This window comes from Lepisosteus platostomus, chromosome 26, assembly GCF_059453375.1.
Source record: "Lepisosteus platostomus isolate fLepPlt1 chromosome 26, fLepPlt1.hap1, whole genome shotgun sequence".
Classification (NCBI taxonomy): Eukaryota; Metazoa; Chordata; class Actinopteri; order Semionotiformes; family Lepisosteidae; genus Lepisosteus; species Lepisosteus platostomus.
Window position 1 is genome coordinate 3,399,396 of NC_142636.1, and position 27,135 is coordinate 3,426,530.

Sequence of the window (27,135 nt, forward strand, 5' to 3'; positions counted from 1 at the left end):
CAAGCGCTGGTTTTAGAACGTCGCTGTGCTTCCAGCATCCTTTTCAGCCTTCTAAACTGGCTACCGAGGTGCCGATCACATTGTAAAGCGGTTGAGAGGCCGGAGCTGCTCAAACCGCTCTTGCCGTTTCCCATCAATCAAAAGCACTATGTTGTTTCTTTGTATGGAAAGCTTTTCAAGTCTGGCATCGACACGCACCTTTCCTGAAACGTCCAAAAGGTGAATGCTTCGCAAAGAAATCCAGTCTACCTTCAGGGGGCATGATGTTGAAATCGGAATGAGCCCTGGGTGGGCTTGAAGCAGCAGCTGTTCAGTTAACAGCTGCACAGAAACGCACCCCGCTTGCTTTGTATCATTCGCAAGTTTCTGGTTAAAGAGTAAAAAAGGCTGGAATTCTTCTGCCAGCCGGCAGGATTTCTTCTGCACTCACCCAGAAAAGCCAAGAATTGTATTTCATCTTTCGCAAGCTGTATTTTCCAGGAGGAGAATGAATACTTGCATTAAACTGAATCAAGCCGACAGAGACGCACAGCCGTTGTTTTTCTCCATGGGAAGTTTTTCGTTAAGGAAAAACACCGTTGTCATTTTCTTGCCAGCCGGCGGTATTTCTTGTGCAGCGATGAGCCAGATTTGTATTTCGTATTTCGCAAGTTGTGTGAATTTCTTGAAGTTGAAAGTGAATTCGCTCCAGAAAAGAAATGTCCAGTCGCATGAAAGCCGTGGCTGTTTGTTAAACCGCAGGACCTGAGCTTGCGTTCTGTTTCTCATGGCGTTCGCAAAGGCGATTCCTGCCTTTAAAACTGCTGTGTCTGCGACTGAAAGTGGCGTGTGGCGCAGCTTCTAAAGTCTTGTTGACGCTCCTCGATGTTGCTTTCTCTCTGCCTAAGGAAGTTCGATTGTCGCGTCGGAACGGGGAGACCTAATCCTTCCAGCTTTAAGCCACCCTTCAGTCTTCTGAAGGGTGTCCGAGTGCTAGCATGTCATTTGGCTTTTTTTTGGGGGGAAACGGAGAGCGACATCGAAAAAGGTTACCGCCGCTGCCTCGCCCTCCGTGTTAAATGATCGCAAGCCGGCGGCGGCGGCGCTCCCTGTAGTCGTGGCCGAGCGGTTAAGGCGATGGGCTAGAAAGCCATTGGGGTCTCCCCGCGTCGGCTCGAATCCTGCCCACTACGGCGCCCTTCTCCTGTCGCTTCGGCCTGCCCAGAAAAAGGCGGAGTGCCGTTTCTCTCTTCCTGCTTCTTGTACAAACGCTAAATCGCTTGGACCTGCTGCCTTGGAAGTAATGTCTTCAACATCCACCAGTGACATTTCACAGCTGGAAGCACACAGCCACGCTTTTGGCATTGGCATGTCTTTTGCGCCCTACTTCCAGCCTTTGAAGACCTAATTATTCAAACTGAAAGAACCGGCTGAATGAGTGTTTGCAGTGCACCAGGAGGAGCAGGGACCATAGCATTGGAGGGGTGAGGATGGCGCAGATGGAAACGTTTTCATGCGCTCCTCTGGGAGGAATGAAAAGAAAAGACGAAACCGGAAACAGTAGTAGCCGCAAGAGGAAGTGTCTTCAAGCGCCAAGCAAGCGCTCCTCGTTAGTATAGTGGTGCGTATCCCCGCCTGTCACGTGGGAGACCAGGGATGGATTGCTTGACGGCGAGCCAGGTTGCTTTTCTCCCATCAGATTCCAACCGCTAATGCTAACGCAGTGTGTGGGAGCTTACATGCTTTTCCTTTCCCGTCTTTTTCGGACGACTATTCCAAAGGGGTAACCTGAAGGAATAGGGGCCTGAAGACACGAGGCATTCTTAAACCAGCACTGGGCTGCACGGCCTTCTGTTGTGATCCGGTTATATTCGAGTCAAAAAGCCAGAGCATCCGCTTCCATCCTATGGAGCACGAGCTAAATCGGAAGAGGCAGGGGATACACCTACGCCTATCGGCGCACGTTCCCTGCGTCAGGCTGCTTCAGCCATTTGCACCCGACTGGAGACGGCACTGAGCAAGCTTTTTGTCAGGAGTGGGATTCGAACCCACGCCTCCAGGGGAGACTGCGACCTGAACGCAGCGCCTTAGACCGCTCGGCCATCCTGACGCGGGCCCCCTGTCCCGGGGCGGTCTGATGAGCCACCGCGATCCCACTACGCTCCTCGAGTATCGCACTGTTATTAATACTACAGTGTGACTCCAGCATTAAAATGTTTGGAAAATGTGTCGGCTTTTATAATCCAGTGTAGAGCAGCATGTGATGATTTGTGCTACAACACCAAGCGCTCAAAGTGACGTCTGCGTTTGTCGTTGAAACTTTCAACTCTTTCATCACTTATGTAGGAAATAAAAAGAGCAGTTGTGCGCCACACGCAGTGAGGCCGTCAGCAGAGTGGCGCAGCGGAAGCGTGCTGGGCCCATAACCCAGAGGTCGATGGATCGAAACCATCCTCTGCTACGTGTGTCCTATGCACGATTCCTAAGCATGCCATTGGGTTAGCAAAGTGCCTTCAAATAGTCTGCATCTCCCTTTCTTTAAATTCTGTCCTGAGTTTCTCTCTCGTGTGTGTTTGTGCAAGCTTGACACTTGCGGGACTCTTTAATCTTCACCAATACGGAGATGACCAAATGTGTCTTCGGTTGTTCTGAGGTCTTTGATAGTTTCTTTGAAAGCTTCAACTGAACCTCGAAATCGAAGCAGTTATGTTTATATTGATTTCTCGCGTTAATCATTACGAACCAGGAACAGCCAGCACACTCGGTCGCATTAGTAATTATGTCACGTCTCTACTTAGCAGAGCATTCAAAGGCCCACTGGAAGTAGTAAAGCACTAAAACACTGCAAAACTGAACTCGGGAAAATCATACTGGGAGCTCTGAGCGATGTCTGCATCCAAGCCATCCAATACGGACTCTGAAACCTTGGAATATCAACACTATGATGCGCTACCTTTTACCTGGAGCAAAACGATGGAATTAGAAGAATGCTTACCGCAGGATACAACTGTGCCGCTGTTATTTGGAGCACGGTTTTCACTTGCATGAAAACTACAGCAGAACGTAGAAGGATGATCACTGAGGAGTCCACGCGGGCATGCTGAGGAGATTGTAGGTCGTACATTTCAATGATTACTGACATTTGCGCTGCTGGCGGTACAGTAATCAACAAAGAACAGGGTGTGCTACTCTCGAATCCGGTCAGCACATGATGAAAAGCCAGGAAGTATACCTTGTCAAATTGCCGTCAACAGGGACAAGTTAACCACCAGCTCCACCGGCGCCCGGCTAGCTCAGTCGGTAGAGCATGAGACTCTTAATCTCAGGGTCGTGGGTTCGAGCCCCACGTTGGGCGGTGCCCGTCTCCTTATTAACAAAGTTTCCCGCTCATCCTTGAACCTCTTACACCTCGATGGTACCGAGCACTGCGTTTTAATGCACAGGTGTGATCAAACCGAGATGAAAAGGGCGTATCTAGCTCCTTGCCCGAGAGATAAATCAAGGGTTCCTCAGATAATCCCTTGGCTCCGGTCACCCGGACGCAGATAGGAGCTGCAGCCATCATAACTTGTATGAAAACTAAGAAGAGCTCCTGTCTATTTACAGTTTCATTTACTCTAGCGTTTCCTTAAACATTGCGTGTACGAAGGCTAAGAAATTGGAGAGCTATTCTAATACAATAACTATTAGGAATCTTTTCGGCATAACAGTTTCACTGTGATTTTGCAGGTAACACGTACGTTGGGAAAACATTTTGAACGCGATCAATAACCGCACTGGAAAAATGTGGGAAAGAAAGGGCGAAAAGCGACTCTTCAACATGTGGAAATATCTTCCTGAGCGGAGCCCTCTTCTCGAAGCTCAACACTCTGCAAGAGTCACTTCTCCCAACTTGCGCCCGCAGGTTTCCGTAGTGTGCCTGCAAAGAGCCATCCGCTTGAGACAGGTGCACCTCCCGATTTCATTGAACTAAGCTAGATGCACAATTTCTAATGCAGCCTTCATCACAATAGACAGTTCATTTCTCGAAAGCTTGTCGTAAAAAAAGGAAACAAAGAACGAAAACGTATAGCTGACAATCTTCTGAAGATGCAGATTCAGCTTTGGGGAAATGGACATTTTATGTATGCAGATGCTTTTCAAGCGCTGGTTTTAGAACGTCGCTGTGCTTCCAGCATCCTTTTCAGCCTTCTAAACTGGCTACCGAGGTGCCGATCACATTGTAAAGCGGTTGAGAGGCCGGAGCTGCTCAAACCGCTCTTGCCGTTTCCCATCAATCAAAAGCACTATGTTGTTTCTTTGTATGGAAAGCTTTTCAAGTCTGGCATCGACACGCACCTTTCCTGAAACGTCCAAAAGGTGAATGCTTCGCAAAGAAATCCAGTCTACCTTCAGGGGGCATGATGTTGAAATCGGAATGAGCCCTGGGTGGGCTTGAAGCAGCAGCTGTTCAGTTAACAGCTGCACAGAAACGCACCCCGCTTGCTTTGTATCATTCGCAAGTTTCTGGTTAAAGAGTAAAAAAGGCTGGAATTCTTCTGCCAGCCGGCAGGATTTCTTCTGCACTCACCCAGAAAAGCCAAGAATTGTATTTCATCTTTCGCAAGCTGTATTTTCCAGGAGGAGAATGAATACTTGCATTAAACTGAATCAAGCCGACAGAGACGCACAGCCGTTGTTTTTCTCCATGGGAAGTTTTTCGTTAAGGAAAAACACCGTTGTCATTTTCTTGCCAGCCGGCGGTATTTCTTGTGCAGCGATGAGCCAGATTTGTATTTCGTATTTCGCAAGTTGTGTGAATTTCTTGAAGTTGAAAGTGAATTCGCTCCAGAAAAGAAATGTCCAGTCGCATGAAAGCCGTGGCTGTTTGTTAAACCGCAGGACCTGAGCTTGCGTTCTGTTTCTCATGGCGTTCGCAAAGGCGATTCCTGCCTTTAAAACTGCTGTGACTGCGACTGAAAGTGGCGTGTGGCGCAGCTTCTAAAGTCTTGTTGACGCTCCTCGATGTTGCTTTCTCTCTGCCTAAGGAAGTTCGATTGTCGCGTCGGAACGGGGAGACCTAATCCTTCCAGCTTTAAGCCACCCTTCAGTCTTCTGAAGGGTGTCCGAGTGCTAGCATGTCATTTGGCTTTTTTTTGGGGGGAAGCGGAGAGCGACATTGAAAAAGGTTACCGCCGCCGCCTCGCCCTCCGTGTTAAATGATCGCAAGCCGGCGGCGGCGGCGCTCCCTGTAGTCGTGGCCGAGCGGTTAAGGCGATGGGCTAGAAAGCCATTGGGGTCTCCCCGCGTCGGCTCGAATCCTGCCCACTACGGCGCCCTTCTCCTGTCGCTTCGGCCTGCCCAGAAAAAGGCGGAGTGCCGTTTCTCTCTTCCTGCTTCTTGTACAAACGCTAAATCGCTTGGACCTGCTGCCTTGGAAGTAATGTCTTCAACATCCACCAGTGACATTTCACAGCTGGAAGCACACAGCCACGCTTTTGGCATTGGCATGTCTTTTGCGCCCTACTTCCAGCCTTTGAAGACCTAATTATTCAAACTGAAAGAACCGGCTGAATGAGTGTTTGCAGTGCACCAGGAGGAGCAGGGACCATAGCATTGGAGGGGTGAAGATGGCGCAGATGGAAACGTTTTCATGCGCTCCTCTGGGAGGAATGAAAAGAAAAGACGAAACCGGAAACAGTAGTAGCCGCAAGAGGAAGTGTCTTCAAGCGCCAAGCAAGCGCTCCTCGTTAGTATAGTGGTGCGTATCCCCGCCTGTCACGTGGGAGACCAGGGATGGATTGCTTGACGGCGAGCCAGGTTGCTTTTCTCCCATCAGATTCCAACCGCTAATGCTAACGCAGTGTGTGGGAGCTTACATGCTTTTCCTTTCCCGTCTTTTTCGGACGACTATTCCAAAGGGGTAACCTGAAGGAATAGGGGCCTGAAGACACGAGGCATTCTTAAACCAGCACTGGGCTGCACGGCCTTCTGTTGTGATCAGGTTATATTCGAGTCAAAAAGCCAGAGCATCCGCTTCCATCCTATGGAGCACGAGCTAAATCGGAAGAGGCAGGGGATACACCTACGCCTATCGGCGCACGTTCCCTGCGTCAGGCTGCTTCACCCATTTGCACCCGACTGGAGACGGCACTGAGCAAGCTTTTTGTCAGGAGTGGGATTCGAACCCACGCCTCCAGGGGAGACTGTGACCTGAACGCAGCGCCTTAGACCGCTCGGCCATCCTGACGCGGGCCCCCTGTCCCGGGGCGGTCTGATGAGCCACCGCGATCCCACTACGCTCCTCGAGTATCGCACTGTTATTAATACTACAGTGTGACTCCAGCATTAAAATGTTTGGAAAATGTGTCGGCTTTTATAATCCAGTGTAGAGCAGCATGTGATGATTTGTGCTACAACACCAAGCGCTCAAAGTGACGTCTGCGTTTGTCGTTGAAACTTTCAACTCTTTCATCACTTATGTAGGAAATAAAAAGAGCAGTTGTGCGCCACACGCAGAGAGGCCGTCAGCAGAGTGGCGCAGCGGAAGTGTGCTGGGCCCATAACCCAGAGGTCGATGGATCGAAACCATCCTCTGCTACGTGTGTCCTATGCACGATTCATAAGCATGCCATTGGGTTAGCAAAGTGCCTTCAAATAGTCTGCATCTCCCTTTCTTTAAATTCTGTCCTGAGTTTCTCTCTCGTGTGTGTTTGTGCAAGCTTGACACTTGCGGGACTCTTTAATCTTCACCAATACGGAGATGACCAAATGTGTCTTCGGTTGTTCTGAGGTCTTTGATAGTTTCTTTGAAAGCTTCAACTGAACCTCGAAATCGAAGCAGTTATGTTTATATTGATTTCTCACTGTAATCATTACGAACCAGGAACAGCCAGCACACTCGGTCGCATTAGTAATTATGTCACGTCTCTACTTAGCAGAGCATTCAAAGGCCCACTGGAAGTAGTAAAGCACTAAAACACTGCAAAACTGAACTCGGGAAAATCATACTGGGAGCTCTGAGCGATGTCTGCATCCAAGCCATCCAATACGGACTCTGAAACCTTGGAATATCAACACTATGATGCGCTACCTTTTACCTGGAGCAAAACGATGGAATTAGAAGAATGCTTACCGCAGGATACAACTGTGCCGCTGTTATTTGGAGCACGGTTTTCACTTGCATGAAAACTACAGCAGAACGTAGAAGGATGATCACTGAGGAGTCCACGCGGGCATGCTGAGGAGATTGTAGGTCGTACATTTCAATGATTACTGACATTTGCGCTGCTGGAGGTACAGTAATCAACAAAGAACAGGGTGTGCTACTCTCGAATCCGGTCAGCACATGATGAAAAGCCAGGAAGTATACCTTGTCAAATTGCCGTCAACAGGGACAAGTTAACCACCAGCTCCACCGGCGCCCGGCTAGCTCAGTCGGTAGAGCATGAGACTCTTAATCTCAGGGTCGTGGGTTCGAGCCCCACGTTGGGCGGTGCACGTCTCCTTATTAACAAAGTTTCCCGCTCATCCTTGAACCTCTTACACCTCGATGGTACCGAGCACTGCGTTTTAATGCACAGGTGTGATCAAACCGAGATGAAAAGGGCGTATCTAGCTCCTTGCCCGAGAGATAAATCAAGGGTTCCGCAGATAATCCCTTGGCTCCGGTCACCCGGACGCAGATAGGAGCTGCAGCCATCATAACTTGTATGAAAACTAAGAAGAGCTCCTGTCTATTTACAGTTTCATTTACTCTAGCGTTTCCTTAAACATTGCGTGTACGAAGGCTAAGAAATTGGAGAGCTATTCTAATACAATAACTATTAGGAATCTTTTCGGCATAACAGTTTCACTGTGATTTTGCAGGTAACACGTACGTTGGGAAAACATTTTGAACGCGATCAATAACCGCACTGGAAAAATGTGGGAAAGAAAGGGCGAAAAGCGACTCTTCAACATGTGGAAATATCTTCCTGAGCGGAGCCCTCTTCTCGAAGCTCAACACTCTGCAAGAGTCACTTCTCCCAACTTGCGCCCGCAGGTTTCCGTAGTGTGCCTGCAAAGAGCCATCCGCTTGAGACAGGTGCACCTCCCGATTTCATTGAACTAAGCTAGATGCACAATTTCTAATGCAGCCTTCATCACAATAGACAGTTCATTTCTCGAAAGCTTGTCGTAAAAAAAGGAAACAAAGAACGAAAACGTATAGCTGACAATCTTCTGAAGATGCAGATTCAGCTTTGGGGAAATGGACATTTTATGTATGCAGATGCTTTTCAAGCGCTGGTTTTAGAACGTCGCTGTGCTTCCAGCATCCTTTTCAGCCTTCTAAACTGGCTACCGAGGTGCCGATCACATTGTAAAGCGGTTGAGAGGCCGGAGCTGCTCAAACCGCTCTTGCCGTTTCCCATCAATCAAAAGCACTATGTTGTTTCTTTGTATGGAAAGCTTTTCAAGTCTGGCATCGACACGCACCTTTCCTGAAACGTCCAAAAGGTGAATGCTTCGCAAAGAAATCCAGTCTACCTTCAGGGGGCATGATGTTGAAATCGGAATGAGCCCTGGGTGGGCTTGAAGCAGCAGCTGTTCAGTTAACAGCTGCACAGAAACGCACCCCGCTTGCTTTGTATCATTCGCAAGTTTCTGGTTAAAGAGTAAAAAAGGCTGGAATTCTTCTGCCAGCCGGCAGGATTTCTTCTGCACTCACCCAGAAAAGCCAAGAATTGTATTTCATCTTTCGCAAGCTGTATTTTCCAGGAGGAGAATGAATACTTGCATTAAACTGAATCAAGCCGACAGAGACGCACAGCCGTTGTTTTTCTCCATGGGAAGTTTTTCGTTAAGGAAAAACACCGTTGTCATTTTCTTGCCAGCCGGCGGTATTTCTTGTGCAGCGATGAGCCAGATTTGTATTTCGTATTTCGCAAGTTGTGTGAATTTCTTGAAGTTGAAAGTGAATTCGCTCCAGAAAAGAAATGTCCAGTCGCATGAAAGCCGTGGCTGTTTGTTAAACCGCAGGACCTGAGCTTGCGTTCTGTTTCTCATGGCGTTCGCAAAGGCGATTCCTGCCTTTAAAACTGCTGTGTCTGCGACTGAAAGTGGCGTGTGGCGCAGCTTCTAAAGTCTTGTTGACGCTCCTCGATGTTGCTTTCTCTCTGCCTAAGGAAGTTCGATTGTCGCGTCGGAACGGGGAGACCTAATCCTTCCAGCTTTAAGCCACCCTTCAGTCTTCTGAAGGGTGTCCGAGTGCTAGCATGTCATTTGGCTTTTTTTTGGGGGGAAACGGAGAGCGACATCGAAAAAGGTTACCGCCGCTGCCTCGCCCTCCGTGTTAAATGATCGCAAGCCGGCGGCGGCGGCGCTCCCTGTAGTCGTGGCCGAGCGGTTAAGGCGATGGGCTAGAAAGCCATTGGGGTCTCCCCGCGTCGGCTCGAATCCTGCCCACTACGGCGCCCTTCTCCTGTCGCTTCGGCCTGCCCAGAAAAAGGCGGAGTGCCGTTTCTCTCTTCCTGCTTCTTGTACAAACGCTAAATCGCTTGGACCTGCTGCCTTGGAAGTAATGTCTTCAACATCCACCAGTGACATTTCACAGCTGGAAGCACACAGCCACGCTTTTGGCATTGGCATGTCTTTTGCGCCCTACTCCCAGCCTTTGAAGACCTAATTATTCAAACTGAAAGAACCGGCTGAATGAGTGTTTGCAGTGCACCAGGAGGAGCAGGGACCATAGCATTGGAGGGGTGAGGATGGCGCAGATGGAAACGTTTTCATGCGCTCCTCTGGGAGGAATGAAAAGAAAAGACGAAACCGGAAACAGTAGTAGCCGCAAGAGGAAGTGTCTTCAAGCGCCAAGCAAGCGCTCCTCGTTAGTATAGTGGTGCGTATCCCCGCCTGTCACGTGGGAGACCAGGGATGGATTGCTTGACGGCGAGCCAGGTTGCTTTTCTCCCATCAGATTCCAACCGCTAATGCTAACGCAGTGTGTGGGAGCTTACATGCTTTTCCTTTCCCGTCTTTTTCGGACGACTATTCCAAAGGGGTAACCTGAAGGAATAGGGGCCTGAAGACACGAGGCATTCTTAAACCAGCACTGGGCTGCACGGCCTTCTGTTGTGATCCGGTTATATTCGAGTCAAAAAGCCAGAGCATCCGCTTCCATCCTATGGAGCACGAGCTAAATCGGAAGAGGCAGGGGATACACCTACGCCTATCGGCGCACGTTCCCTGCGTCAGGCTGCTTCAGCCATTTGCACCCGACTGGAGACGGCACTGAGCAAGCTTTTTGTCAGGAGTGGGATTCGAACCCACGCCTCCAGGGGAGACTGCGACCTGAACGCAGCGCCTTAGACCGCTCGGCCATCCTGACGCGGGCCCCCTGTCCCGGGGCGGTCTGATGAGCCACCGCGATCCCACTACGCTCCTCGAGTATCGCACTGTTATTAATACTACAGTGTGACTCCAGCATTAAAATGTTTGGAAAATGTGTCGGCTTTTATAATCCAGTGTAGAGCAGCATGTGATGATTTGTGCTACAACACCAAGCGCTCAAAGTGACGTCTGCGTTTGTCGTTGAAACTTTCAACTCTTTCATCACTTATGTAGGAAATAAAAAGAGCAGTTGTGCGCCACACGCAGTGAGGCCGTCAGCAGAGTGGCGCAGCGGAAGCGTGCTGGGCCCATAACCCAGAGGTCGATGGATCGAAACCATCCTCTGCTACGTGTGTCCTATGCACGATTCCTAAGCATGCCATTGGGTTAGCAAAGTGCCTTCAAATAGTCTGCATCTCCCTTTCTTTAAATTCTGTCCTGAGTTTCTCTCTCGTGTGTGTTTGTGCAAGCTTGACACTTGCGGGACTCTTTAATCTTCACCAATACGGAGATGACCAAATGTGTCTTCGGTTGTTCTGAGGTCTTTGATAGTTTCTTTGAAAGCTTCAACTGAACCTCGAAATCGAAGCAGTTATGTTTATATTGATTTCTCGCGTTAATCATTACGAACCAGGAACAGCCAGCACACTCGGTCGCATTAGTAATTATGTCACGTCTCTACTTAGCAGAGCATTCAAAGGCCCACTGGAAGTAGTAAAGCACTAAAACACTGCAAAACTGAACTCGGGAAAATCATACTGGGAGCTCTGAGCGATGTCTGCATCCAAGCCATCCAATACGGACTCTGAAACCTTGGAATATCAACACTATGATGCGCTACCTTTTACCTGGAGCAAAACGATGGAATTAGAAGAATGCTTACCGCAGGATACAACTGTGCCGCTGTTATTTGGAGCACGGTTTTCACTTGCATGAAAACTACAGCAGAACGTAGAAGGATGATCACTGAGGAGTCCACGCGGGCATGCTGAGGAGATTGTAGGTCGTACATTTCAATGATTACTGACATTTGCGCTGCTGGCGGTACAGTAATCAACAAAGAACAGGGTGTGCTACTCTCGAATCCGGTCAGCACATGATGAAAAGCCAGGAAGTATACCTTGTCAAATTGCCGTCAACAGGGACAAGTTAACCACCAGCTCCACCGGCGCCCGGCTAGCTCAGTCGGTAGAGCATGAGACTCTTAATCTCAGGGTCGTGGGTTCGAGCCCCACGTTGGGCGGTGCCCGTCTCCTTATTAACAAAGTTTCCCGCTCATCCTTGAACCTCTTACACCTCGATGGTACCGAGCACTGCGTTTTAATGCACAGGTGTGATCAAACCGAGATGAAAAGGGCGTATCTAGCTCCTTGCCCGAGAGATAAATCAAGGGTTCCGCAGATAATCCCTTGGCTCCGGTCACCCGGACGCAGATAGGAGCTGCAGCCATCATAACTTGTATGAAAACTAAGAAGAGCTCCTGTCTATTTACAGTTTCATTTACTCTAGCGTTTCCTTAAACATTGCGTGTACGAAGGCTAAGAAATTGGAGAGCTATTCTAATACAATAACTATTAGGAATCTTTTCGGCATAACAGTTTCACTGTGATTTTGCAGGTAACACGTACGTTGGGAAAACATTTTGAACGCGATCAATAACCGCACTGGAAAAATGTGGGAAAGAAAGGGCGAAAAGCGACTCTTCAACATGTGGAAATATCTTCCTGAGCGGAGCCCTCTTCTCGAAGCTCAACACTCTGCAAGAGTCACTTCTCCCAACTTGCGCCCGCAGGTTTCCGTAGTGTGCCTGCAAAGAGCCATCCGCTTGAGACAGGTGCACCTCCCGATTTCATTGAACTAAGCTAGATGCACAATTTCTAATGCAGCCTTCATCACAATAGACAGTTCATTTCTCGAAAGCTTGTCGTAAAAAAAGGAAACAAAGAACGAAAACGTATAGCTGACAATCTTCTGAAGATGCAGATTCAGCTTTGGGGAAATGGACATTTTATGTATGCAGATGCTTTTCAAGCGCTGGTTTTAGAACGTCGCTGTGCTTCCAGCATCCTTTTCAGCCTTCTAAACTGGCTACCGAGGTGCCGATCACATTGTAAAGCGGTTGAGAGGCCGGAGCTGCTCAAACCGCTCTTGCCGTTTCCCATCAATCAAAAGCACTATGTTGTTTCTTTGTATGGAAAGCTTTTCAAGTCTGGCATCGACACGCACCTTTCCTGAAACGTCCAAAAGGTGAATGCTTCGCAAAGAAATCCAGTCTACCTTCAGGGGGCATGATGTTGAAATCGGAATGAGCCCTGGGTGGGCTTGAAGCAGCAGCTGTTCAGTTAACAGCTGCACAGAAACGCACCCCGCTTGCTTTGTATCATTCGCAAGTTTCTGGTTAAAGAGTAAAAAAGGCTGGAATTCTTCTGCCAGCCGGCAGGATTTCTTCTGCACTCACCCAGAAAAGCCAAGAATTGTATTTCATCTTTCGCAAGCTGTATTTTCCAGGAGGAGAATGAATACTTGCATTAAACTGAATCAAGCCGACAGAGACGCACAGCCGTTGTTTTTCTCCATGGGAAGTTTTTCGTTAAGGAAAAACACCGTTGTCATTTTCTTGCCAGCCGGCGGTATTTCTTGTGCAGCGATGAGCCAGATTTGTATTTCGTATTTCGCAAGTTGTGTGAATTTCTTGAAGTTGAAAGTGAATTCGCTCCAGAAAAGAAATGTCCAGTCGCATGAAAGCCGTGGCTGTTTGTTAAACCGCAGGACCTGAGCTTGCGTTCTGTTTCTCATGGCGTTCGCAAAGGCGATTCCTGCCTTTAAAACTGCTGTGTCTGCGACTGAAAGTGGCGTGTGGCGCAGCTTCTAAAGTCTTGTTGACGCTCCTCGATGTTGCTTTCTCTCTGCCTAAGGAAGTTCGATTGTCGCGTCGGAACGGGGAGACCTAATCCTTCCAGCTTTAAGCCACCCTTCAGTCTTCTGAAGGGTGTCCGAGTGCTAGCATGTCATTTGGCTTTTTTTGGGGGGGAAACGGAGAGCGACATCGAAAAAGGTTACCGCCGCTGCCTCGCCCTCCGTGTTAAATGATCGCAAGCCGGCGGCGGCGGCGCTCCCTGTAGTCGTGGCCGAGCGGTTAAGGCGATGGGCTAGAAAGCCATTGGGGTCTCCCCGCGTCGGCTCGAATCCTGCCCACTACGGCGCCCTTCTCCTGTCGCTTCGGCCTGCCCAGAAAAAGGCGGAGTGCCGTTTCTCTCTTCCTGCTTCTTGTACAAACGCTAAATCGCTTGGACCTGCTGCCTTGGAAGTAATGTCTTCAACATCCACCAGTGACATTTCACAGCTGGAAGCACACAGCCACGCTTTTGGCATTGGCATGTCTTTTGCGCCCTACTTCCAGCCTTTGAAGACCTAATTATTCAAACTGAAAGAACCGGCTGAATGAGTGTTTGCAGTGCACCAGGAGGAGCAGGGACCATAGCATTGGAGGGGTGAGGATGGCGCAGATGGAAACGTTTTCATGCGCTCCTCTGGGAGGAATGAAAAGAAAAGACGAAACCGGAAACAGTAGTAGCCGCAAGAGGAAGTGTCTTCAAGCGCCAAGCAAGCGCTCCTCGTTAGTATAGTGGTGCGTATCCCCGCCTGTCACGTGGGAGACCAGGGATGGATTGCTTGACGGCGAGCCAGGTTGCTTTTCTCCCATCAGATTCCAACCGCTAATGCTAACGCAGTGTGTGGGAGCTTACATGCTTTTCCTTTCCCGTCTTTTTCGGACGACTATTCCAAAGGGGTAACCTGAAGGAATAGGGGCCTGAAGACACGAGGCATTCTTAAACCAGCACTGGGCTGCACGGCCTTCTGTTGTGATCCGGTTATATTCGAGTCAAAAAGCCAGAGCATCCGCTTCCATCCTATGGAGCACGAGCTAAATCGGAAGAGGCAGGGGATACACCTACGCCTATCGGCGCACGTTCCCTGCGTCAGGCTGCTTCAGCCATTTGCACCCGACTGGAGACGGCACTGAGCAAGCTTTTTGTCAGGAGTGGGATTCGAACCCACGCCTCCAGGGGAGACTGCGACCTGAACGCAGCGCCTTAGACCGCTCGGCCATCCTGACGCGGGCCCCCTGTCCCGGGGCGGTCTGATGAGCCACCGCGATCCCACTACGCTCCTCGAGTATCGCACTGTTATTAATACTACAGTGTGACTCCAGCATTAAAATGTTTGGAAAATGTGTCGGCTTTTATAATCCAGTGTAGAGCAGCATGTGATGATTTGTGCTACAACACCAAGCGCTCAAAGTGACGTCTGCGTTTGTCGTTGAAACTTTCAACTCTTTCATCACTTATGTAGGAAATAAAAAGAGCAGTTGTGCGCCACACGCAGTGAGGCCGTCAGCAGAGTGGCGCAGCGGAAGCGTGCTGGGCCCATAACCCAGAGGTCGATGGATCGAAACCATCCTCTGCTACGTGTGTCCTATGCACGATTCCTAAGCATGCCATTGGGTTAGCAAAGTGCCTTCAAATAGTCTGCATCTCCCTTTCTTTAAATTCTGTCCTGAGTTTCTCTCTCGTGTGTGTTTGTGCAAGCTTGACACTTGCGGGACTCTTTAATCTTCACCAATACGGAGATGACCAAATGTGTCTTCGGTTGTTCTGAGGTCTTTGATAGTTTCTTTGAAAGCTTCAACTGAACCTCGAAATCGAAGCAGTTATGTTTATATTGATTTCTCGCGTTAATCATTACGAACCAGGAACAGCCAGCACACTCGGTCGCATTAGTAATTATGTCACGTCTCTACTTAGCAGAGCATTCAAAGGCCCACTGGAAGTAGTAAAGCACTAAAACACTGCAAAACTGAACTCGGGAAAATCATACTGGGAGCTCTGAGCGATGTCTGCATCCAAGCCATCCAATACGGACTCTGAAACCTTGGAATATCAACACTATGATGCGCTACCTTTTACCTGGAGCAAAACGATGGAATTAGAAGAATGCTTACCGCAGGATACAACTGTGCCGCTGTTATTTGGAGCACGGTTTTCACTTGCATGAAAACTACAGCAGAACGTAGAAGGATGATCACTGAGGAGTCCACGCGGGCATGCTGAGGAGATTGTAGGTCGTACATTTCAATGATTACTGACATTTGCGCTGCTGGAGGTACAGTAATCAACAAAGAACAGGGTGTGCTACTCTCGAATCCGGTCAGCACATGATGAAAAGCCAGGAAGTATACCTTGTCAAATTGCCGTCAACAGGGACAAGTTAACCACCAGCTCCACCGGCGCCCGGCTAGCTCAGTCGGTAGAGCATGAGACTCTTAATCTCAGGGTCGTGGGTTCGAGCCCCACGTTGGGCGGTGCCCGTCTCCTTATTAACAAAGTTTCCCGCTCATCCTTGAACCTCTTACACCTCGATGGTACCGAGCACTGCGTTTTAATGCACAGGTGTGATCAAACCGAGATGAAAAGGGCGTATCTAGCTCCTTGCCCGAGAGATAAATCAAGGGTTCCGCAGATAATCCCTTGGCTCCGGTCACCCGGACGCAGATAGGAGCTGCAGCCATCATAACTTGTATGAAAACTAAGAAGAGCTCCTGTCTATTTACAGTTTCATTTACTCTAGCGTTTCCTTAAACATTGCGTGTACGAAGGCTAAGAAATTGGAGAGCTATTCTAATACAATAACTATTAGGAATCTTTTGGGCATAACAGTTTCACTGTGATTTTGCAGGTAACACGTACGTTGGGAAAACATTTTGAACGCGATCAATAACCGCACTGGAAAAATGTGGGAAAGAAAGGGCGAAAAGCGACTCTTCAACATGTGGAAATATCTTCCTGAGCGGAGCCCTCTTCTCGAAGCTCAACACTCTGCAAGAGTCACTTCTCCCAACTTGCGCCCGCAGGTTTCCGTAGTGTGCCTGCAAAGAGCCATCCGCTTGAGACAGGTGCACCTCCCGATTTCATTGAACTAAGCTAGATGCACAATTTCTAATGCAGCCTTCATCACAATAGACAGTTCATTTCTCGAAAGCTTGTCGTAAAAAAAGGAAACAAAGAACGAAAACGTATAGCTGACAATCTTCTGAAGATGCAGATTCAGCTTTGGGGAAATGGACATTTTATGTATGCAGATGCTTTTCAAGCGCTGGTTTTAGAACGTCGCTGTGCTTCCAGCATCCTTTTCAGCCTTCTAAACTGGCTACCGAGGTGCCGATCACATTGTAAAGCGGTTGAGAGGCCGGAGCTGCTCAAACCGCTCTTGCCGTTTCCCATCAATCAAAAGCACTATGTTGTTTCTTTGTATGGAAAGCTTTTCAAGTCTGGCATCGACACGCACCTTTCCTGAAACGTCCAAAAGGTGAATGCTTCGCAAAGAAATCCAGTCTACCTTCAGGGGGCATGATGTTGAAATCGGAATGAGCCCTGGGTGGGCTTGAAGCAGCAGCTGTTCAGTTAACAGCTGCACAGAAACGCACCCCGCTTGCTTTGTATCATTCGCAAGTTTCTGGTTAAAGAGTAAAAAAGGCTGGAATTCTTCTGCCAGCCGGCAGGATTTCTTCTGCACTCACCCAGAAAAGCCAAGAATTGTATTTCATCTTTCGCAAGCTGTATTTTCCAGGAGGAGAATGAATACTTGCATTAAACTGAATCAAGCCGACAGAGACGCACAGCCGTTGTTTTTCTCCATGGGAAGTTTTTCGTTAAGGAAAAACACCGTTGTCATTTTCTTGCCAGCCGGCGGTATTTCTTGTGCAGCGATGAGCCAGATTTGTATTTCGTATTTCGCAAGTTGTGTGAATTTCTTGAAGTTGAAAGTGAATTCGCTCCAGAAAAGAAATGTCCAGTCGCATGAAAGCCGTGGCTGTTTGTTAAACCGCAGGACCTGAGCTTGCGTTCTGTTTCTCATGGCGTTCGCAAAGGCGATTCCTGCCTTTAAAACTGCTGTGTCTGCGACTGAAAGTGGCGTGTGGCGCAGCTTCTAAAGTCTTGTTGACGCTCCTCGATGTTGCTTTCTCTCTGCCTAAGGAAGTTCGATTGTCGCGTCGGAACGGGGAGACCTAATCCTTCCAGCTTTAAGCCACCCTTCAGTCTTCTGAAGGGTGTCCGAGTGCTAGCATGTCATTTGGCTTTTTTTTGGGGGGAAGCGGAGAGCGACATTGAAAAAGGTTACCGCCGCCGCCTCGCCCTCCGTGTTAAATGATCGCAAGCCGGCGGCGGCGGCGCTCCCTGTAGTCGTGGCCGAGCGGTTAAGGCGATGGGCTAGAAAGCCATTGGGGTCTCCCCGCGTCGGCTCGAATCCTGCCCACTACGGCGCCCTTCTCCTGTCGCTTCGGCCTGCCCAGAAAAAGGCGGAGTGCCGTTTCTCTCTTCCTGCTTCTTGTACAAACGCTAAATCGCTTGGACCTGCTGCCTTGGAAGTAATGTCTTCAACATCCACCAGTGACATTTCACAGCTGGAAGCACACAGCCACGCTTTTGGCATTGGCATGTCTTTTGCGCCCTACTTCCAGCCTTTGAAGACCTAATTATTCAAACTGAAAGAACCGGCTGAATGAGTGTTTGCAGTGCACCAGGAGGAGCAGGGACCATAGCATTGGAGGGGTGAGGATGGCGCAGATGGAAACGTTTTCATGCGCTCCTCTGGGAGGAATGAAAAGAAAAGACGAAACCGGAAACAGTAGTAGCCGCAAGAGGAAGTGTCTTCAAGCGCCAAGCAAGCGCTCCTCGTTAGTATAGTGGTGCGTATCCCCGCCTGTCACGTGGGAGACCAGGGATGGATTGCTTGACGGCGAGCCAGGTTGCTTTTCTCCCATCAGATTCCAACCGCTAATGCTAACGCAGTGTGTGGGAGCTTACATGCTTTTCCTTTCCCGTCTTTTTCGGACGACTATTCCAAAGGGGTAACCTGAAGGAATAGGGGCCTGAAGACACGAGGCATTCTTAAACCAGCACTGGGCTGCACGGCCTTCTGTTGTGATCAGGTTATATTCGAGTCAAAAAGCCAGAGCATCCGCTTCCATCCTATGGAGCACGAGCTAAATCGGAAGAGGCAGGGGATACACCTACGCCTATCGGCGCACGTTCCCTGCGTCAGGCTGCTTCACCCATTTGCACCCGACTGGAGACGGCACTGAGCAAGCTTTTTGTCAGGAGTGGGATTCGAACCCACGCCTCCAGGGGAGACTGCGACCTGAACGCAGCGCCTTAGACTGCTCGGCCATCCTGACGCGGGCCCCCTGTCCCGGGGCGGTCTGATGAGCCACCGCGATCCCACTACGCTCCTCGAGTATCGCACTGTTATTAATACTACAGTGTGACTCCAGCATTAAAATGTTTGGAAAATGTGTCGGCTTTTATAATCCAGTGTAGAGCAGCATGTGATGATTTGTGCTACAACACCAAGCGCTCAAAGTGACGTCTGCGTTTGTCGTTGAAACTTTCAACTCTTTCATCACTTATGTAGGAAATAAAAAGAGCAGTTGTGCGCCACACGCAGAGAGGCCGTCAGCAGAGTGGCGCAGCGGAAGCGTGCTGGGCCCATAACCCAGAGGTCGATGGATCGAAACCATCCTCTGCTACGTGTGTCCTATGCACGATTCCTAAGCATGCCATTGGGTTAGCAAAGTGCCTTCAAATAGTCTGCATCTCCCTTTCTTTAAATTCTGTCCTGAGTTTCTCTCTCGTGTGTGTTTGTGCAAGCTTGACACTTGCGGGACTCTTTAATCTTCACCAATACGGAGATGACCAAATGTGTCTTCGGTTGTTCTGAGGTCTTTGATAGTTTCTTTGAAAGCTTCAACTGAACCTCGAAATCGAAGCAGTTATGTTTATATTGATTTCTCGCGTTAATCATTACGAACCAGGAACAGCCAGCACACTCGGTCGCATTAGTAATTATGTCACGTCTCTACTTAGCAGAGCATTCAAAGGCCCACTGGAAGTAGTAAAGCACTAAAACACTGCAAAACTGAACTCGGGAAAATCATACTGGGAGCTCTGAGCGATGTCTGCATCCAAGCCATCCAATACGGACTCTGAAACCTTGGAATATCAACACTATGATGCGCTACCTTTTACCTGGAGCAAAACGATGGAATTAGAAGAATGCTTACCGCAGGATACAACTGTGCCGCTGTTATTTGGAGCACGGTTTTCACTTGCATGAAAACTACAGCAGAACGTAGAAGGATGATCACTGAGGAGTCCACGCGGGCATGCTGAGGAGATTGTAGGTCGTACATTTCAATGATTACTGACATTTGCGCTGCTGGAGGTACAGTAATCAACAAAGAACAGGGTGTGCTACTCTCGAATCCGGTCAGCACATGATGAAAAGCCAGGAAGTATACCTTGTCAAATTGCCGTCAACAGGGACAAGTTAACCACCAGCTCCACCGGCGCCCGGCTAGCTCAGTCGGTAGAGCATGAGACTCTTAATCTCAGGGTCGTGGGTTCGAGCCCCACGTTGGGCGGTGCCCGTCTCCTTATTAACAAAGTTTCCCGCTCATCCTTGAACCTCTTACACCTCGATGGTACCGAGCACTGCGTTTTAATGCACAGGTGTGATCAAACCGAGATGAAAAGGGCGTATCTAGCTCCTTGCCCGAGAGATAAATCAAGGGTTCCGCAGATAATCCCTTGGCTCCGGTCACCCGGACGCAGATAGGAGCTGCAGCCATCATAACTTGTATGAAAACTAAGAAGAGCTCCTGTCTATTTACAGTTTCATTTACTCTAGCGTTTCCTTAAACATTGCGTGTACGAAGGCTAAGAAATTGGAGAGCTATTCTAATACAATAACTATTAGGAATCTTTTGGGCATAACAGTTTCACTGTGATTTTGCAGGTAACACGTACGTTGGGAAAACATTTTGAACGCGATCAATAACCGCACTGGAAAAATGTGGGAAAGAAAGGGCGAAAAGCGACTCTTCAACATGTGGAAATATCTTCCTGAGCGGAGCCCTCTTCTCGAAGCTCAACACTCTGCAAGAGTCACTTCTCCCAACTTGCGCCCGCAGGTTTCCGTAGTGTGCCTGCAAAGAGCCATCCGCTTGAGACAGGTGCACCTCCCGATTTCATTGAACTAAGCTAGATGCACAATTTCTAATGCAGCCTTCATCACAATAGACAGTTCATTTCTCGAAAGCTTGTCGTAAAAAAAGGAAACAAAGAACGAAAACGTATAGCTGACAATCTTCTGAAGATGCAGATTCAGCTTTGGGGAAATGGACATTTTATGTATGCAGATGCTTTTCAAGCGCTGGTTTTAGAACGTCGCTGTGCTTCCAGCATCCTTTTCAGCCTTCTAAACTGGCTACCGAGGTGCCGATCACATTGTAAAGCGGTTGAGAGGCCGGAGCTGCTCAAACCGCTCTTGCCGTTTCCCATCAATCAAAAGCACTATGTTGTTTCTTTGTATGGAAAGCTTTTCAAGTCTGGCATCGACACGCACCTTTCCTGAAACGTCCAAAAGGTGAATGCTTCGCAAAGAAATCCAGTCTACCTTCAGGGGGCATGATGTTGAAATCGGAATGAGCCCTGGGTGGGCTTGAAGCAGCAGCTGTTCAGTTAACAGCTGCACAGAAACGCACCCCGCTTGCTTTGTATCATTCGCAAGTTTCTGGTTAAAGAGTAAAAAAGGCTGGAATTCTTCTGCCAGCCGGCAGGATTTCTTCTGCACTCACCCAGAAAAGCCAAGAATTGTATTTCATCTTTCGCAAGCTGTATTTTCCAGGAGGAGAATGAATACTTGCATTAAACTGAATCAAGCCGACAGAGACGCACAGCCGTTGTTTTTCTCCATGGGAAGTTTTTCGTTAAGGAAAAACACCGTTGTCATTTTCTTGCCAGCCGGCGGTATTTCTTGTGCAGCGATGAGCCAGATTTGTATTTCGTATTTCGCAAGTTGTGTGAATTTCTTGAAGTTGAAAGTGAATTCGCTCCAGAAAAGAAATGTCCAGTCGCATGAAAGCCGTGGCTGTTTGTTAAACCGCAGGACCTGAGCTTGCGTTCTGTTTCTCATGGCGTTCGCAAAGGCGATTCCTGCCTTTAAAACTGCTGTGACTGCGACTGAAAGTGGCGTGTGGCGCAGCTTCTAAAGTCTTGTTGACGCTCCTCGATGTTGCTTTCTCTCTGCCTAAGGAAGTTCGATTGTCGCGTCGGAACGGGGAGACCTAATCCTTCCAGCTTTAAGCCACCCTTCAGTCTTCTGAAGGGTGTCCGAGTGCTAGCATGTCATTTGGCTTTTTTTGGGGGGGAAGCGGAGAGCGACATTGAAAAAGGTTACCGCCGCCGCCTCGCCCTCCGTGTTAAATGATCGCAAGCCGGCGGCGGCGGCGCTCCCTGTAGTCGTGGCCGAGCGGTTAAGGCGATGGGCTAGAAAGCCATTGGGGTCTCCCCGCGTCGGCTCGAATCCTGCCCACTACGGCGCCCTTCTCCTGTCGCTTCGGCCTGCCCAGAAAAAGGCGGAGTGCCGTTTCTCTCTTCCTGCTTCTTGTACAAACGCTAAATCGCTTGGACCTGCTGCCTTGGAAGTAATGTCTTCAACATCCACCAGTGACATTTCACAGCTGGAAGCACACAGCCACGCTTTTGGCATTGGCATGTCTTTTGCGCCCTACTTCCAGCCTTTGAAGACCTAATTATTCAAACTGAAAGAACCGGCTGAATGAGTGTTTGCAGTGCACCAGGAGGAGCAGGGACCATAGCATTGGAGGGGTGAGGATGGCGCAGATGGAAACGTTTTCATGCGCTCCTCTGGGAGGAATGAAAAGAAAAGACGAAACCGGAAACAGTAGTAGCCGCAAGAGGAAGTGTCTTCAAGCGCCAAGCAAGCGCTCCTCGTTAGTATAGTGGTGCGTATCCCCGCCTGTCACGTGGGAGACCAGGGATGGATTGCTTGACGGCGAGCCAGGTTGCTTTTCTCCCATCAGATTCCAACCGCTAATGCTAACGCAGTGTGTGGGAGCTTACATGCTTTTCCTTTCCCGTCTTTTTCGGACGACTATTCCAAAGGGGTAACCTGAAGGAATAGGGGCCTGAAGACACGAGGCATTCTTAAACCAGCACTGGGCTGCACGGCCTTCTGTTGTGATCAGGTTATATTCGAGTCAAAAAGCCAGAGCATCCGCTTCCATCCTATGGAGCACGAGCTAAATCGGAAGAGGCAGGGGATACACCTACGCCTATCGGCGCACGTCCCCTGCGTCAGGCTGCTTCACCCATTTGCACCCGACTGGAGACGGCACTGAGCAAGCTTTTTGTCAGGAGTGGGATTCGAACCCACGCCTCCAGGGGAGACTGCGACCTGAACGCAGCGCCTTAGACCGCTCGGCCATCCTGACGCGGGCCCCCTGTCCCGGGGCGGTCTGATGAGCCACCGCGATCCCACTACGCTCCTCGAGTATCGCACTGTTATTAATACTACAGTGTGACTCCAGCATTAAAATGTTTGGAAAATGTGTCGGCTTTTATAATCCAGTGTAGAGCAGCATGTGATGATTTGTGCTACAACACCAAGCGCTCAAAGTGACGTCTGCGTTTGTCGTTGAAACTTTCAACTCTTTCATCACTTATGTAGGAAATAAAAAGAGCAGTTGTGCGCCACACGCAGAGAGGCCGTCAGCAGAGTGGCGCAGCGGAAGCGTGCTGGGCCCATAACCCAGAGGTCGATGGATCGAAACCATCCTCTGCTACGTGTGTCCTATGCACGATTCGTAAGCATGCCATTGGGTTAGCAAAGTGCCTTCAAATAGTCTGCATCTCCCTTTCTTTAAATTCTGTCCTGAGTTTCTCTCTCGTGTGTGTTTGTGCAAGCTTGACACTTGCGGGACTCTTTAATCTTCACCAATACGGAGATGACCAAATGTGTCTTCGGTTGTTCTGAGGTCTTTGATAGTTTCTTTGAAAGCTTCAACTGAACCTCGAAATCGAAGCAGTTATGTTTATATTGATTTCTCGCGTTAATCATTACGAACCAGGAACAGCCAGCACACTCGGTCGCATTAGTAATTATGTCACGTCTCTACTTAGCAGAGCATTCAAAGGCCCACTGGAAGTAGTAAAGCACTAAAACACTGCAAAACTGAACTCGGGAAAATCATACTGGGAGCTCTGAGCGATGTCTGCATCCAAGCCATCCAATACGGACTCTGAAACCTTGGAATATCAACACTATGATGCGCTACCTTTTACCTGGAGCAAAACGATGGAATTAGAAGAATGCTTACCGCAGGATACAACTGTGCCGCTGTTATTTGGAGCACGGTTTTCACTTGCATGAAAACTACAGCAGAACGTAGAAGGATGATCACTGAGGAGTCCACGCGGGCATGCTGAGGAGATTGTAGGTCGTACATTTCAATGATTACTGACATTTGCGCTGCTGGAGGTACAGTAATCAACAAAGAACAGGGTGTGCTACTCTCGAATCCGGTCAGCACATGATGAAAAGCCAGGAAGTATACCTTGTCAAATTGCCGTCAACAGGGACAAGTTAACCACCAGCTCCACCGGCGCCCGGCTAGCTCAGTCGGTAGAGCATGAGACTCTTAATCTCAGGGTCGTGGGTTCGAGCCCCACGTTGGGCGGTGCCCGTCTCCTTATTAACAAAGTTTCCCGCTCATCCTTGAACCTCTTACACCTCGATGGTACCGAGCACTGCGTTTTAATGCACAGGTGTGATCAAACCGAGATGAAAAGGGCGTATCTAGCTCCTTGCCCGAGAGATAAATCAAGGGTTCCGCAGATAATCCCTTGGCTCCGGTCACCCGGACGCAGATAGGAGCTGCAGCCATCATAACTTGTATGAAAACTAAGAAGAGCTCCTGTCTATTTACAGTTTCATTTACTCTAGCGTTTCCTTAAACATTGCGTGTACGAAGGCTAAGAAATTGGAGAGCTATTCTAATACAATAACTATTAGGAATCTTTTGGGCATAACAGTTTCACTGTGATTTTGCAGGTAACACGTACGTTGGGAAAACATTTTGAACGCGATCAATAACCGCACTGGAAAAATGTGGGAAAGAAAGGGCGAAAAGCGACTCTTCAACATGTGGAAATATCTTCCTGAGCGGAGCCCTCTTCTCGAAGCTCAACACTCTGCAAGAGTCACTTCTCCCAACTTGCGCCCGCAGGTTTCCGTAGTGTGCCTGCAAAGAGCCATCCGCTTGAGACAGGTGCACCTCCCGATTTCATTGAACTAAGCTAGATGCACAATTTCTAATGCAGCCTTCATCACAATAGACAGTTCATTTCTCGAAAGCTTGTCGTAAAAAAAGGAAACAAAGAACGAAAACGTATAGCTGACAATCTTCTGAAGATGCAGATTCAGCTTTGGGGAAATGGACATTTTATGTATGCAGATGCTTTTCAAGCGCTGGTTTTAGAACGTCGCTGTGCTTCCAGCATCCTTTTCAGCCTTCTAAACTGGCTACCGAGGTGCCGATCACATTGTAAAGCGGTTGAGAGGCCGGAGCTGCTCAAACCGCTCTTGCCGTTTCCCATCAATCAAAAGCACTATGTTGTTTCTTTGTATGGAAAGCTTTTCAAGTCTGGCATCGACACGCACCTTTCCTGAAACGTCCAAAAGGTGAATGCTTCGCAAAGAAATCCAGTCTACCTTCAGGGGGCATGATGTTGAAATCGGAATGAGCCCTGGGTGGGCTTGAAGCAGCAGCTGTTCAGTTAACAGCTGCACAGAAACGCACCCCGCTTGCTTTGTATCATTCGCAAGTTTCTGGTTAAAGAGTAAAAAAGGCTGGAATTCTTCTGCCAGCCGGCAGGATTTCTTCTGCACTCACCCAGAAAAGCCAAGAATTGTATTTCATCTTTCGCAAGCTGTATTTTCCAGGAGGAGAATGAATACTTGCATTAAACTGAATCAAGCCGACAGAGACGCACAGCCGTTGTTTTTCTCCATGGGAAGTTTTTCGTTAAGGAAAAACACCGTTGTCATTTTCTTGCCAGCCGGCGGTATTTCTTGTGCAGCGATGAGCCAGATTTGTATTTCGTATTTCGCAAGTTGTGTGAATTTCTTGAAGTTGAAAGTGAATTCGCTCCAGAAAAGAAATGTCCAGTCGCATGAAAGCCGTGGCTGTTTGTTAAACCGCAGGACCTGAGCTTGCGTTCTGTTTCTCATGGCGTTCGCAAAGGCGATTCCTGCCTTTAAAACTGCTGTGACTGCGACTGAAAGTGGCGTGTGGCGCAGCTTCTAAAGTCTTGTTGACGCTCCTCGATGTTGCTTTCTCTCTGCCTAAGGAAGTTCGATTGTCGCGTCGGAACGGGGAGACCTAATCCTTCCAGCTTTAAGCCACCCTTCAGTCTTCTGAAGGGTGTCCGAGTGCTAGCATGTCATTTGGCTTTTTTTGGGGGGGAAGCGGAGAGCGACATTGAAAAAGGTTACCGCCGCCGCCTCGCCCTCCGTGTTAAATGATCGCAAGCCGGCGGCGGCGGCGCTCCCTGTAGTCGTGGCCGAGCGGTTAAGGCGATGGGCTAGAAAGCCATTGGGGTCTCCCCGCGTCGGCTCGAATCCTGCCCACTACGGCGCCCTTCTCCTGTCGCTTCGGCCTGCCCAGAAAAAGGCGGAGTGCCGTTTCTCTCTTCCTGCTTCTTGTACAAACGCTAAATCGCTTGGACCTGCTGCCTTGGAAGTAATGTCTTCAACATCCACCAGTGACATTTCACAGCTGGAAGCACACAGCCACGCTTTTGGCATTGGCATGTCTTTTGCGCCCTACTTCCAGCCTTTGAAGACCTAATTATTCAAACTGAAAGAACCGGCTGAATGAGTGTTTGCAGTGCACCAGGAGGAGCAGGGACCATAGCATTGGAGGGGTGAGGATGGCGCAGATGGAAACGTTTTCATGCGCTCCTCTGGGAGGAATGAAAAGAAAAGACGAAACCGGAAACAGTAGTAGCCGCAAGAGGAAGTGTCTTCAAGCGCCAAGCAAGCGCTCCTCGTTAGTATAGTGGTGCGTATCCCCGCCTGTCACGTGGGAGACCAGGGATGGATTGCTTGACGGCGAGCCAGGTTGCTTTTCTCCCATCAGATTCCAACCGCTAATGCTAACGCAGTGTGTGGGAGCTTACATGCTTTTCCTTTCCCGTCTTTTTCGGACGACTATTCCAAAGGGGTAACCTGAAGGAATAGGGGCCTGAAGACACGAGGCATTCTTAAACCAGCACTGGGCTGCACGGCCTTCTGTTGTGATCAGGTTATATTCGAGTCAAAAAGCCAGAGCATCCGCTTCCATCCTATGGAGCACGAGCTAAATCGGAAGAGGCAGGGGATACACCTACGCCTATCGGCGCACGTTCCCTGCGTCAGGCTGCTTCACCCATTTGCACCCGACTGGAGACGGCACTGAGCAAGCTTTTTGTCAGGAGTGGGATTCGAACCCACGCCTCCAGGGGAGACTGCGACCTGAACGCAGCGCCTTAGACCGCTCGGCCATCCTGACGCGGGCCCCCTGTCCCGGGGCGGTCTGATGAGCCACCGCGATCCCACTACGCTCCTCGAGTATCGCACTGTTATTAATACTACAGTGTGACTCCAGCATTAAAATGTTTGGAAAATGTGTCGGCTTTTATAATCCAGTGTAGAGCAGCATGTGATGATTTGTGCTACAACACCAAGCGCTCAAAGTGACGTCTGCGTTTGTCGTTGAAACTTTCAACTCTTTCATCACTTATGTAGGAAATAAAAAGAGCAGTTGTGCGCCACACGCAGAGAGGCCGTCAGCAGAGTGGCGCAGCGGAAGCGTGCTGGGCCCATAACCCAGAGGTCGATGGA

The 27,135-nt window shown here is 49.2% G+C and overlaps 13 non-coding genes across 13 annotated transcripts; 6 read left to right on the forward strand and 7 right to left on the reverse strand.

Annotated features, from left to right (window-relative positions):
- Window positions 1-2,006: 2,006 nt before the first annotated feature.
- trnal-cag (transfer RNA leucine (anticodon CAG)) lies at window positions 2,007-2,089 on the reverse strand. Its single transcript has one exon. It is a non-coding gene; the product is annotated as a tRNA-Leu (tRNA).
- Window positions 2,090-3,261: 1,172 nt separating this feature from the next.
- trnak-cuu (transfer RNA lysine (anticodon CUU)) lies at window positions 3,262-3,334 on the forward strand. The gene has a single exon. It is a non-coding gene; the product is annotated as a tRNA-Lys (tRNA).
- A 2,791-nt stretch (window positions 3,335-6,125) lies between these two features.
- trnal-cag (transfer RNA leucine (anticodon CAG)) lies at window positions 6,126-6,208 on the reverse strand. Its single transcript has one exon. It is a non-coding gene; the product is annotated as a tRNA-Leu (tRNA).
- Window positions 6,209-7,380: 1,172 nt separating this feature from the next.
- Window positions 7,381-7,453, forward strand: trnak-cuu (transfer RNA lysine (anticodon CUU)). Its single transcript has one exon. It is a non-coding gene; the product is annotated as a tRNA-Lys (tRNA).
- A 2,791-nt stretch (window positions 7,454-10,244) lies between these two features.
- trnal-cag (transfer RNA leucine (anticodon CAG)) lies at window positions 10,245-10,327 on the reverse strand. Its single transcript has one exon. It is a non-coding gene; the product is annotated as a tRNA-Leu (tRNA).
- A 1,172-nt stretch (window positions 10,328-11,499) lies between these two features.
- On the forward strand, window positions 11,500-11,572 carry trnak-cuu (transfer RNA lysine (anticodon CUU)). The gene has a single exon. It is a non-coding gene; the product is annotated as a tRNA-Lys (tRNA).
- A 2,791-nt stretch (window positions 11,573-14,363) lies between these two features.
- Window positions 14,364-14,446, reverse strand: trnal-cag (transfer RNA leucine (anticodon CAG)). The gene has a single exon. It is a non-coding gene; the product is annotated as a tRNA-Leu (tRNA).
- Window positions 14,447-15,618: 1,172 nt separating this feature from the next.
- Window positions 15,619-15,691, forward strand: trnak-cuu (transfer RNA lysine (anticodon CUU)). Its single transcript has one exon. It is a non-coding gene; the product is annotated as a tRNA-Lys (tRNA).
- A 2,791-nt stretch (window positions 15,692-18,482) lies between these two features.
- trnal-cag (transfer RNA leucine (anticodon CAG)) lies at window positions 18,483-18,565 on the reverse strand. The gene has a single exon. It is a non-coding gene; the product is annotated as a tRNA-Leu (tRNA).
- Window positions 18,566-19,737: 1,172 nt separating this feature from the next.
- On the forward strand, window positions 19,738-19,810 carry trnak-cuu (transfer RNA lysine (anticodon CUU)). Its single transcript has one exon. It is a non-coding gene; the product is annotated as a tRNA-Lys (tRNA).
- A 2,791-nt stretch (window positions 19,811-22,601) lies between these two features.
- trnal-cag (transfer RNA leucine (anticodon CAG)) lies at window positions 22,602-22,684 on the reverse strand. Its single transcript has one exon. It is a non-coding gene; the product is annotated as a tRNA-Leu (tRNA).
- A 1,172-nt stretch (window positions 22,685-23,856) lies between these two features.
- On the forward strand, window positions 23,857-23,929 carry trnak-cuu (transfer RNA lysine (anticodon CUU)). The gene has a single exon. It is a non-coding gene; the product is annotated as a tRNA-Lys (tRNA).
- Window positions 23,930-26,720: 2,791 nt separating this feature from the next.
- Window positions 26,721-26,803, reverse strand: trnal-cag (transfer RNA leucine (anticodon CAG)). Its single transcript has one exon. It is a non-coding gene; the product is annotated as a tRNA-Leu (tRNA).
- Between the last annotated feature and the right edge of the window lie 332 nt (window positions 26,804-27,135).